We start from the raw sequence: 12,530 nt of genomic DNA on the forward strand, positions 1-12,530 counted from the left end.
CTTTCAGGTAGTGAGTTCCAGACACCCACCAGCCACTGGGTGAAGAAAATATTGATGTGTTTCGTTCAGTTAAGTTTGATGTCAATGTTTCCTCCAGGATGTTGATGCTGGGGGATTCAGCGATGGGATAATACTTTCAATGCCAAGGGAAGGTGGTTGGATTCTCTCCTGTTGCAGATGGTCATTGCCTGGCACTTGTGTGACGTGAATGTTACTTGTCACTGGTCGGCCCAAGCCTGAATGTTGCCTGGGTCTTGGTCCATGTGGCTCTGGATTGCTTCATTATCTGAGGCAAAATACTGTGGATGCTGGAAATCTGGAAACCATCGAGTTGAATCACTAATTCTGTTTCTCTCTCCACAGACGCTGCCTGAACTGCTCTGCATTTCCAGCATTTCCTGCTGGGATATCATTATCTGAGGAGGTGAGAATGGAAGTGCAATCATCAGTGAACATCCCTTAATCTGACCGTATGATGGAGGGCAGGTCATTGATGAAGCAGCAGAAGATAGTTGGGCCTCGGACATTACCCTGATGAACTCCTGCAGTGATGTCCTGGGTCTGAGATGATTGACCTCCAACAAACACAACCATCTTCCTTTGTCCGGGGTATGACTCCAAACAGCGGATTCCTAATGACTTCAGTTTTACTCGGGCTCCTCGATGCCACACTCGGTCAAACACTGCCTTGATGTTAAGGTCAGTCTATCTTCCCAGTAGCAGACAGGAGTGACTCGGTCCCTTTGAGTCGTTGTGTACTGAACATGCTCTGCTTCTTCGCAGCCTGATACAGGACTGTGCACGGCCGGTTAATGTAGCCCATCAAACACTCCGAGCGCAGGTTCAACACAGCTTGGGAACAGAGTACAGTTCCTTCAACATTCTCTCTCTGTCTTCCTCTCTCTGTCTCTCCCTCCTGCTATTTCTGGCCCTAGGAGAGAGACAGAGGGAGAGAGGGTCAGATATGCAGACAGAGAGAGGGCTGCAGAGAGAAACAAGTTGGAGAGAGAGAGATTGATGGGATGGATTGAAGGGAGAATGTAAGATATATTAATTTGATATAATCCTTCACTGCTGTGTGCACAGACAGAAAAGAGATAGGTATGGAGAGAGAAAATTCAGGAGAGAACCAGAGGGAATATCTTCAATTTTAAACATCCACTGTGGGAGCCATCACACCATCATGATCTTGGTTGTGGACAATTTGAAATCTGTGTCCCCGCTTATGGACCTCGGTGCTAAGGGAAATAGGTCCTTCCTATCCACTCTATCGAGGCCCCTCATAATTTTATACACCTCAACTCAATCTCCCTTCAGCCTCCTCTGTTCCAAAGAAAACAACCCCAGCCTGTCCAATCGTTCCTTTGGAGTTCTTTGCAGTTTTGGAACTCTCTTCTGCAAACAGGAATTCATGCTGGATTAATTGTTAATTTTTAAAACTGGGATTGACAGATTCTTGTTAACCAAAGGTATGTAGAGATAAGTGGCAAAGGTGGGGTATATTGTGATAGTTAGATCACAGATCAGCCCTGATCTCAATGAATGCTGGAACAGGGTTGACGGGTTAAATTGCCTCCTCCTCTTCCTATGTCCGATGTTAAATATCGTTCTTTCACTCTCAGTCACCCTATCTGTCTGTGTCCTCTATTTCTCTCTTTCCATCTCTCTCTTTGTCTGTTTCAGACAGTGTAGTGCGAGATTCACTCTGTATCCACCCCATGATGCTCCTGCCCTGGGAGTGGTCCTTGCTTATGTTGCATTTCGCCGATCTCTGTTTGTCCTGCTCAAGACCATTTCTCTGTTTATAATACAATAGGTCCTGTCTTTACTCTGTATCTCACCCCATTCTGCCCCTGCCCTGGGCGTGAGTGATGGGACAGTTCAGAGGGAAATTTACTCTCTGTCTAACCCCATACTTTGCTTGGCTTGGGAGTGTTTAATGGGAGAGTGTAAGTGGAACTTTACTCAGTATCCCTGCAATTTAGAAGGTTATGGGGTGATTTGATCAAAGTTTTCAGTATAATAAGCGAAACTGATCGGGTCGACAGAGGGTAACAATTCCCAATGGCTGCGGAGTCAGGAACTTGTGGGCATCGTCCAAAAATCTAAGCATAGTCTAAAACCATTCAGGAGTGAATTGAAGAAACACTTCAACACACCAGGTGTGGTATCAGTTTGGAACTCTCTTCCACAAACAGCAATTGATGCTGAGACACTTGGTAATTTTTAAATCTGTGATTGATAGAATTTTGCGAACAAAAGGTATAAAGTGATATGGGGCGAAGGCGGGTATGTGGAGTTAGATCACAGATCAGCCCTGATCTCTTTGAATGACTGAACAGGGTTGAGTGGCCAAATGGTGGCCTCCTCTTCCAATGTCCTCTCACAAATATCCTGCTATCACTCTGTGTCTGGGAGACCCTCTCGGACTGTGTCTCCCTCTTTGTCTCTCTTTCTGTCTGTCTGTCTCTCTCTGTCCTTCCTCTCTCAGAATATCAGTCAGCTATTTTCAGTTTGTTTTCAGTGGCCATTTTATGTTACCACAGCACTGGGACATTTATTTCAGAGACTAAATCCTCACTAATGTAAGGTTAGTGCTTTAAACTTGACAGAGAAACTGATCCTGGGATTCAGTTGAATGCAGCTTCTCATCCTGAAAAGAGTTAGAAAACGTGTTGGGTGATTTGTCAAAAGCTGTTTCCATTCAGACATTCCTGCATTGTGGAAGTGTGAGCTGTCTTTGCAGAAACAGGAAATAGGGGTGTTTGAATGGACCTGCAGGTTTTGGTTGATGCAATAAGGTGAGAATTTGAATTGTGTCCCTTGCAGATACACAGAATTGAAGGTATTTACAGAACACCACATGAAGTATTTACAAATGTCTGACAAACTTCAAAGACTTCAGACACATGGAAGAAGAGGCGAAGGGAACAATATACAAAGCCTGAGACAGTCAGACAACAGAAGTAGGAAAATGAATCTGTTTTTATGGGTTTTAATTTGAAGACCTGAGCTGATGATTGAAAAAGTAGGAGTTCAAATCCCACACGGGGCTGTTGTGAATTTGAATTCTGTTTTTTCTTCAAAAAAAAACATAAATCTGGAATTTAAAAACCTCTAGGATGGAATGATTCACTCCTGTCTACTAGTGCAAAGCCGGTGTGTGTCTCAGTTTTGCTGTATTTATTAACGATTTAAGATGATGTGGTAGAATGCAACATACCCAAGTTTACCAATGACATAAAAATAGGCAGCATTGTTAGCAGTGTAGCCGGAAGCATCAAATTACAAAGAGATATTAATATCTTAAATAAATGGGCAGAACTGTGGTAGATAGATTTCCATGTCAGCAAAAACACTGGAACAGTGTACTTTATAAATGGTGAAAAGCTAGAAACACTGAAGATCTAAAGAGACTTGGGCGGGTCTATGTCCATTTGAGTGCAGTGTAGATTTACCAGAATGATAACTGGACTCCAAGGGTTAAATTATGTGGTGATATTATACAAACTAGGAATTTATTCTATGAAACTTAGGAGGATCAAGGTTATTTGTTCAAAGTTGTTGAGATATTATGGGGAACTGATGGGATAATTTGTGAGAAACTATTTCAGCAGTTTGGGAACAACTGAACAGGAGTAGGCCATTCAGCCCATCGAGCCTGTTCTGCCATTCTATAAGATCATGACTGCTCTGATAGTGACCTTAACTCCACTTTCCTGTCTGCCCCCATAACCCTTGACTCCCTTGTCGATCATAAATTTATCTAACTCAGCCTTGAATATATTCAATGACCCAACCTCCACTGCTCTCTGGGGAAGATAATTCCAAATTCTAACCACCCGCTAAGAGGAATAAAATCCTTCTTAGCTCAGTCTTCAATGGGAGACCCTTTATTTTTAAACTGTGCCCCCTAGTTCTAGACTCCGCCACAAGGGAACATCCTCCCAGCATCCGCCCTTTAAAGTCCCCTCAGAATCTTGTATGTTTCAATAAGAACACCTCTCATTCTTCTGAATTCCAATGAATATCGGCCCAACCCATTCAACAATTCCTCATAAGACAACATCTTCATCCCAGGAATCAGCCGTTTGAATCTTCTCTGAACTAGTTCCAATGCATCCAGGCCTGACCATTTATCCACTTTCAAAGTTGCCAAACACCTTCATATTTTCCTTGCACTCTGTTTATCCCATCCAATATTTCACTCTCCTCCTCTTTAACTACAATGTCCACATCGTTCCCCCTCTTTTATGAAAACAGAGACAAAGTATTCATTCGGAACCATGCCCACATCTCCCACCTCCACACACACATTCCCTTTTTGGTCCCTAATACTCTATCCTTTAGTTATCCTCTTGCTCTTAATGTATTTATAAAACATATTTGTGATTTCTTTGCTTTTACTTGGTAATATTATTTTCAGACTATCTCTTTGCTTTCCTAATTTGATTTTAATTTCACCCCTGCACTTTCTTCATTCCTCTCGGCATTCCGTGGTATTGAGCTCTCGGTATCTGACAGAAGCTTCGCTTTTGTGCCTTATCCCACCCGCTTTGATCCTTGACATCCAAGGGGCTCTAGATTTGGGAGTATCACCCTGTTTGTCTTTGTAGGAAAATATTTGTTCTCAACCCTCAGTAACTGTCACTGATTTGACACTCATTTACGTTCAAGTAGCTGTTTCTAATCCACTTGGCAAAACCCACCCCTCCCTGGAACTACCATCTCCTCTAATCCCCCTGAAGGACTCTCACATCCTTCCTAATGTGTGGTAACCAGAACTGAATGCAATATTTTAGTTGTGGCCTAACCAGAGCTTTGTAAAGGTTCAGCATAACTTCTGTGCTTTTGTGCTGTCTTTTAAATTGATTCGAGTGACGTGCGTGTCGCTGGCAAGGCCAGCATTTATTGTCCATCCCTAATTTCCCTTTGAGAGGGTGGTGGTGAGCCATGTTCTTGAACCACTGAAGCCCATGAGTGGTAGGTACGCCCTCAGTGTTGTTAGGAAGGGAGTTCCAGCATTTTGACCCAGTGACAGTGAAGGAATTGCAATATCGTTTAAAGTCAGGATTGTGAGTGACTTCAGTTGTTGTCTGTGGCCATCTTTTTCAGTGCACAGTCCCTTTAAATTTTTTAAATATTTTTAACGCGGTTAGATGTAAAATTTCCCCTCCAATCTGCCTGTCGTTCCCCATCTCTCCTTCCCTCTTTCTGCCTGTCTCTCCCTCCCCCTCTCTCTTTGTCTCTCTGAAGACCAAGATGGCATATGTTTTACTAATTACTCTCTTAATATGTCCTACCGCCTTCAAAGATCAGTGCTCGTGAACCTCCAGCTCCCTCTGTACCTGCACACTCTTGAGAAATATGTCATTGTGTAATATGTATCGCAAAATGTCTTCAAACAAACTTGACATGGTTTCACAAAAGGGAAATCTCCTTTTAATCTTCTCTGCTCGAAGGAGAAGAAGGCCAGCTTCTCCAGTCTCTCAGTGCAACTGTAATAATCTCATCTAGGAATGGTTTCAGCAAATCTCTTCTATACATTCACCAAAGTCTCCATGTCCTTTCTAAAGTGTGGTCCCAGAATTGGACACAATACTCCAGCTGGGGACAAATTATTATTTTATACAGGTTGAGCATCACTTCCTGACTTTTATACTCTGCACCTGTTTGTAAACTCAGGATCCCATCTGCTTTATTAACCCATCAACAAAAAGGGAAATTCTACCAGGACCACTGACCAGTTCCCTTAGACATGAATCAATGAGTCGTTCCAAGGCTGGCGGGAGGGTTTAGGGGAGACCAGAGAGAACCCTGACCTGGCCAGCTTTTTTCAAACAGAAATCCATCAATGCATTGGCAGTGATATTAATAAAACCCTTAGGAAGACAGGAGGAGGCCGTTCAGCCCCTCGAGCTTATCCCGCCCATTCACTCAGGTCACGGCTGATTTGTTCCTTCTCCACATCGAGCTCTCTCGGCTCCCTAAACATAAATACCCTTTCCGAACAAATCTCTACCGGCAATCAGGAATGAATATCACAGCCTGTTAACACTGGGGAATTCCTTCCCTCAACCTCTCTGCCTCTCGACCTCTCGTACCTGCTTAAAGATATTCCTTAAAATGAACCTCTTTGACCAAGCTTTTGGTCAGCAGCCTTAATCGCTCCTGATGTGGGTTTTGTGTCAGATTTTGTTTTATAATGCACCCTGCGTAGTATCTTTGGGACATTTTATTACTCGCCTTCTCCCGCACCCCATCTGTCTTTTTCTTTCTCCCTCTCACCCCGTCTCTCTCTCTCTCTCTCTCTCTCTCTCTCTCTCCCCTAACCTCGAAGACAAGAATATCCTTCCTGAACACCAACATTTAACAGTTCTCTCACCATTTGAAAAATGTTCTGTGTTTCTATTCTTCCTGTTAAAGTGAAGAACCTCACATCTCTCCACATGATATTCTAGCTGCCATTTTGTTGCCCACTCACTTAACCTGTCAATCTCCCTTTGCCAACTCTTTGTGACCTGCTCACAGCTTACTGTCCCACCTAACTTTATATCATCAGCCCATATAAACCCAACATAGGCCGTGTTTGAGATTGGCACTTCTGTCCTGACAAGCTTTAAGATACAACTGCTTGATATTTTGTGGAGGATATTTCTGTCTGTTCATCGGAGTTATTAAGATGAAATATCTTTAATAAGAGATTATAGGAACATAGGAAGATAGGAACAGGAGTAGGCCATTCAGCCCCTATAGCCTGTCTCACTATTCAATGAGATCATGGCTGATCCGCAGCCTAACTCGATCTACCTGTCTTTTGGCCCATATCCCTTATCATCTTAGTTTTAAATCTGAGATAATTTTTTGTTAAGCAACCGACTGTTCTAGCTTCAACTGCCTTTTCTGGGAGAGAGTTCCAAACCTCTACCACTCTTTGCATGAAGAAGTGCTTCCTAACATCTCTCCTGAATGGTCTGGCCCCAATTTTTAGACTATGTCCCCTAGTTTTAGAATCTTCAAAGAGTGGAATTAGTTTATCTTTATATAGCCTGTCTTTTCCTGTTAATATCTTGAAGACTTGGATCGGAACATCCCTTAACCTTCTAAATGCTGGTGAGAACAAGCCTAATTTGTGTAATCTCTCCTCGTAACTTAACCCCTGTAGTCCAGGTATCATTTCTGTAAACCTACGTTGCACTCTCGCCAAGGCCAATATATCCTTCCTAAGGTGAGGTGCCCAGAACTGCTCACAGCATTCCAAGTGGAGGCTAACCAGGGTTTTGTACAGCTGCAGCATAACCTCTGTGTCTTTATAATCCAATCCTCTAGATAGAAAGGCTAGCATTCCATTAGCCTTTTTGATTATTTTCTGCACTTTCTCGTGGCATTTTAAAGATCTATGCACCTGAACCCCCAAGTCTCGTTGGACATCCACAGTACTTAACCTCTTCCCATTTAGAAATACCCTGCTCTATCCTTTTTTGGTCCAAAATGGATAGCCTCACACTTGCCCACATTGAAATCCATCTGCCACAGTTTTGCCCATTCACCTAGTCTGTCAATAGCTCCTTGTATCCTCTCTTGTGTGATCACATCCTTCCTGTCATGTGCTGACCAGGACTGTGCTCAATACTCTAGCTGTGGTCTAACTCGTGTTTTATGCAGTTCCAGCATAACCTCCCTGCCCTTATATTCTATACATCAGCCAAATTAAGGAAAGTACAATCGAAAATCCTGCAAGCTAAACAATCCTTATCATTAAAAAAAACCTATCAGCAATTGTGACAGTGCAACACAAGTGTGATTTATTGAACTTTAACCCAACAGAATTGTTACTCAGTCGTGTAAAGTGCATTGCACTGTTACTGACCTTTACTCCAGTCCCTCAATCCCACTTCATCTCTGGGAGATTTTTATAAGTCTCGCCCCATCCTTCCAAGCATAAATATTACCCACATCAAACCAGAGCAATTAGAAATTGTACACAGCTGCTGATAGCTAGCAACATGACTGAAGGGAATGTTCAGTCTTCCAGCTCTAACCCAGACAAATATATGTCTTTATTTATATGAATATCTATATGCAGAGTCTCATCGACAGGTTTGCGGCTGCCTGCAATGAATTTGGCCTAACCATCAGCCTCAAGAAAACGAACATCATGGGGCAAGACATCAGAAATGCTCCATCCATCAATATTGGCGACCACGCACTGGAAGTAGTTCAAGAGTTCACCTACCGAGGCTCAACTATCACCAGTAACCTGTCTCTAGATGCAGAAATCAACAAGCGCATGGGTAAGGCTTCCACTGCTATGTCCAGACTGGCCAAGAGAGTGTGGGAAAATGGCGCACTGACACGGAACACAAAAGTCCGAGTGCAACAGGCCTGTGTCCTCAGTACCTTGCTCTATGGCAGCGAGGCCTGGACAACGTATGCCAACCAAGAGCGACGTCTCAATTCATTCCATCTTCGCTGCCTCCGGAGAATACCTGGCATCATGTGGCAGGACTATATCTCCAACACAGAAGTCCTTGAAGCGGCCAACACCCCCAGCTTATACACACTACTGAGTCGGCGGTGCTTGAGATGGCTTGGCCATGTGAGCCGCATGGAAGATGGCAGGATCCCCAAAGACACATTGTGCAGCGAGCTCGCCACTGGTATCAGACACACCGGCCGTCCATGTATCCGCTATAAAGACGTCTGCAAACGCGACATGAAATCGTGTGACATTGATCACAAGTCGTGGGAGTCAGTTGCCAGCATTCGCCAGAGCTGGCGGGCAGCCATAAAGACAGGGCTAAATTGTGGCGAGTCGAAGAGACTTGGTAGTTGGCAGGAAAAAAGACAGAGGCGCAAGGGGAGAGCCAAGTGTGCAACAGCCCCGACAAACACATTTCTCTGCAGCACCTGTGGAAGAGACTGTCACTCCAGAATTGGCCTTTATAGCCACTCCAGGCGCTGCTTCACAAACCACTGACCACCTCCAGGCGCGTATCCATTGTCTCTCGAGATAAGGAGGCCCAAAGAAGAAGATCTATCTATCTCTTTCTCTATCTATTGAACTGTGTGAATGGAGTCAAATGTAGGCCAGTACTCTCCCATGAGGACATTGTTCGACCATTTCACTTTTTTATTATGAACAGAAAGGTTTCATCTGTCTTGTCTCTATTTCACTCAAATTCTCTGACTGATATGATGTTGTTTTTTTCTGTAGGACTTGCGATGACCTCTCCCATGACAGAGAATCCACCGACAAGAACATCAGGTGAAACCTTTCTCTCCTGAAATCCGTGTTTACTGTTTGTTTCTTGCTGTCTTGTAGCCAATATCGTCTGGAGGGAGCAGAGTGAAATGTCTGAGGGGATTTGCGGGGTGCGAGGTATGTTTTAATCACAAAATATATCGGAGCAAGTGTGTGTTGGTGTAAATAATAGTGAACGGAGGAGGCCAATGGCATCACAGAATAGTACAGCACTGTTGCAGGCTATTCGGCCCATTGAATCTCTGCTGGATCTTTTGACGAGGAATCCAGTTTGTCCAATAATCTATCCTTAGTTGTTCTCTTGCTTTTTATGCATTTTAGCATATTTGGGGTTTCCTTGCTCTTACTTGCTTATATTTCTTCCAGTCCTCTCTTTGCTCCCCTAATTTGCTGTTTATTTTCACCCCTGAATTTTCTACACTCCCCTCCGATTTCTGTGGTATTGAGATCTCAGTATCTGACATAAGCTTCCTTTTTGTGCCTTATCCGACCCGGTTTGATACTTGACAAGCGATGCTTCTTCACAGCCTGATACAGGACTGTACACGGCCGATTAATGTTGCCCATAAAACACTCCCAGAGCAGGTTCAGCACAGCTTCGGAACAGAGTGCAGTTCCTTCAACATTCTCTCTCTGTCTTCCTCTCTCCGTCTCTCCCTCCTGCTATCTCTGACACTAGGAGAGAGACAGAGGGAGAGAGGGTTAGATATGCAGACAGAGAGAGTGCTGTGGAGTGGGACAAGGTTGGAGAGAGAGAGATTTTTGGAGTAGATTGAAAAGGAGAATGCAAGATATATTAATTTGATTTAATCCTTCACTGCTGTGTACATAAACATGTAAGAGACAGGTATGGAGAGAAAAAACATCGGGAGAGGGAGACATGTAGATGTAGGTGTGACCCAGGCAGACACCTGTGAGGATCGAGAACGAATAACCTTAATTTTCACTTTCTAAATGACCATTACGACTGTTTATCAGAATTTATCCCAATCATTTGCCCTCCACAGAAGTTAGGCTGAGTGGCCTGTAGTTACTCAGTCTATCCCTTTCTCCCTTTTTAATCGGTGGTACAGCTTTAGCAGTCCTCCAGTACTTCCCTTCTTTAATTCTCATTGGTCTCTCCTTCTCTCTCACACCCCCTCTCTTTGTCTCTCTCTCCTTCCCTCTCTGTCTTTCTCTCTCCTTCCCTCTCTGTCTCTCTCACCCTCTGTCTCTCCCTATCTGTTTCTCTCTATCTCCCTGCCAGTATATTCCCCCCAATCCCATGTCCTCTAATTTTGTTTACTAACCTCTTGTATGGCACCTTAACAAAAGCTTTCTGAAAATCTAAATCTACCACATCCACCGGTCCCCCTTATCTATTCCGCTGGTTACATGCTCAAAAAACTCCAACAGGTTTCATAAAGATGATTTCCCTTTCATAAATCCATGTTTACCCTGCCCAATCCTACCATTGTTTTCCAAGTGCCTGGCAATCTCATCCTTTATTTCAGATTCGAGCATTTTCTCTATGACTTATGTTAGATGAACAGATCCGTAGTTTCCCATTTTCTCTCTCCCTCATTTTGTAAATAGTGGGGTTACATTTGCTACCTTCCAATCTGCAGGAACCATTCCAGAGTCTATCAAATTTTGAAAGATGACCAGCAATGCATCAACTATCTCTACAGCCACCTCTTTCAACACTCTGGGATGTAAATCATCAGGTCCAGGGGATTTATTTACTTTAAGACCCATTCATTTGTCAAGTACTGTTTTTTACTCATATTGATATCTTGCAGTTCGTCATTTACACTCGGTCCTTGATTCTCCATTATTTCTGGGAGGTTTTTAGTGTTTTCCTCTGTGCAGACAGACACAAAGTATTTGTTTAGCTTCTCTGCCATTGTTCTATGATGAGAGGCTGAGTAAATAGGACCTGTATTCTCTGGAGTTTAGAAGAATGAGAGGTGATCTCATTGAAACATATCAGATTCTAAAGGGACTGGATAGGGTCGACACTGAGAGATTATTTCCACTGGTCGGGAAATGAAAGTCTCCCTTATCCCTTCCTAACCAGCTTATCCACCTATCCTGTCAGTCTCAGGAATCAGTGAACATTCACTAAAAGGTCCTGCTGTTCACAGACACAAAGTGAATGTTGTAGACGTCACGTTGTTAGGTTAGATCGAAAGGGCAAATGTCAAATATAATCATAGTTTGATGTAATCCTGTGTACGCAGAGGATTAGGCATAGAGTGTGAACGATCAGGACAGAGGGAGAATTATAGAAGGAGAGTGTGTAACAGTGAGAAAGGGAGAGACAGGCACGGTGAGAGAAGTGGAGAGCTACTCTTACTGGTAATCTCTCTCCATCTCCGTCTTCCCCTCTCCCTTACTCACTCAATTGCTAGTTCCCCTCTGCTACTCTCTCCTTGTTATCTCTCTCATCTTTTCTGTCTATCTCCCTCTGTACCCTCTTATTCTCAATCTCGCACAGCATCGTACCTTCAATGATGCTGCACACAGCTTCGCAGGAGCACTGAGCGACACTCTCCATCCCAATCTCTTCCTCTTTCTCCCTGGTACTCCTCCCCATTGCTATCCTTCTCTCTCTCTGTTCTTGCCTCTCGATATCTATCTCTGTTTTTCTCACAGTTACTCTCTCCATCTGGATGGAGGAGGAGAAAGAGAGGCATATATAGAAGCAGCTTTACTCTGTATCTAACCCCACACTGTACCTGCCTTGGGACTGTGTCATAGAACAGAGAGGACAGATATTTACTCAATAGCTAACGAATAGCTTGGCAGCATTTGAGGGGACAGTGTAGATGGAGCTTTACTCTATATCCCTGCAATTTACAAGGTTAAGGGGTGATCAGATCAAGGTTTAAAGTGGTTGATGGGGTGCCAGTCAGTGGGCTGCTTTGTCCGAGGTGTTGTCGAGCATCTGGGGTATTGTAGGTGCTGCACTCATCCAGGCAAGTGGAGAGATACCATCGCACACCTGACTTGTGTCTTGCAGGTGGTTGAAAGGTTTTGGGGAGTCAGGGGGTGAGTCACTTGTCGCCACAGTATTGATGTGATTTCTTCAGTTCAGTTCCTGGTGAATGTTTCCCCAGGATGTTGATGCTGGGGGATTCAGCGATGGGATAATGCTTTGAATGCCATGGGGAGGTGGTTGGATTCTCTCTTGTTGCAGATGGTCATTGCCTGTCTGTGTGTGTTTTTCTGTGCTCTTGGACCAATTTCTTCATGGGGAAGTCGTAATGCTGTGTCATGATTG

The sequence above is a fragment of the Heterodontus francisci genome, chromosome 28, assembly GCF_036365525.1.
Source record: "Heterodontus francisci isolate sHetFra1 chromosome 28, sHetFra1.hap1, whole genome shotgun sequence".
NCBI lineage: Eukaryota > Metazoa > Chordata > Chondrichthyes > Heterodontiformes > Heterodontidae > Heterodontus > Heterodontus francisci.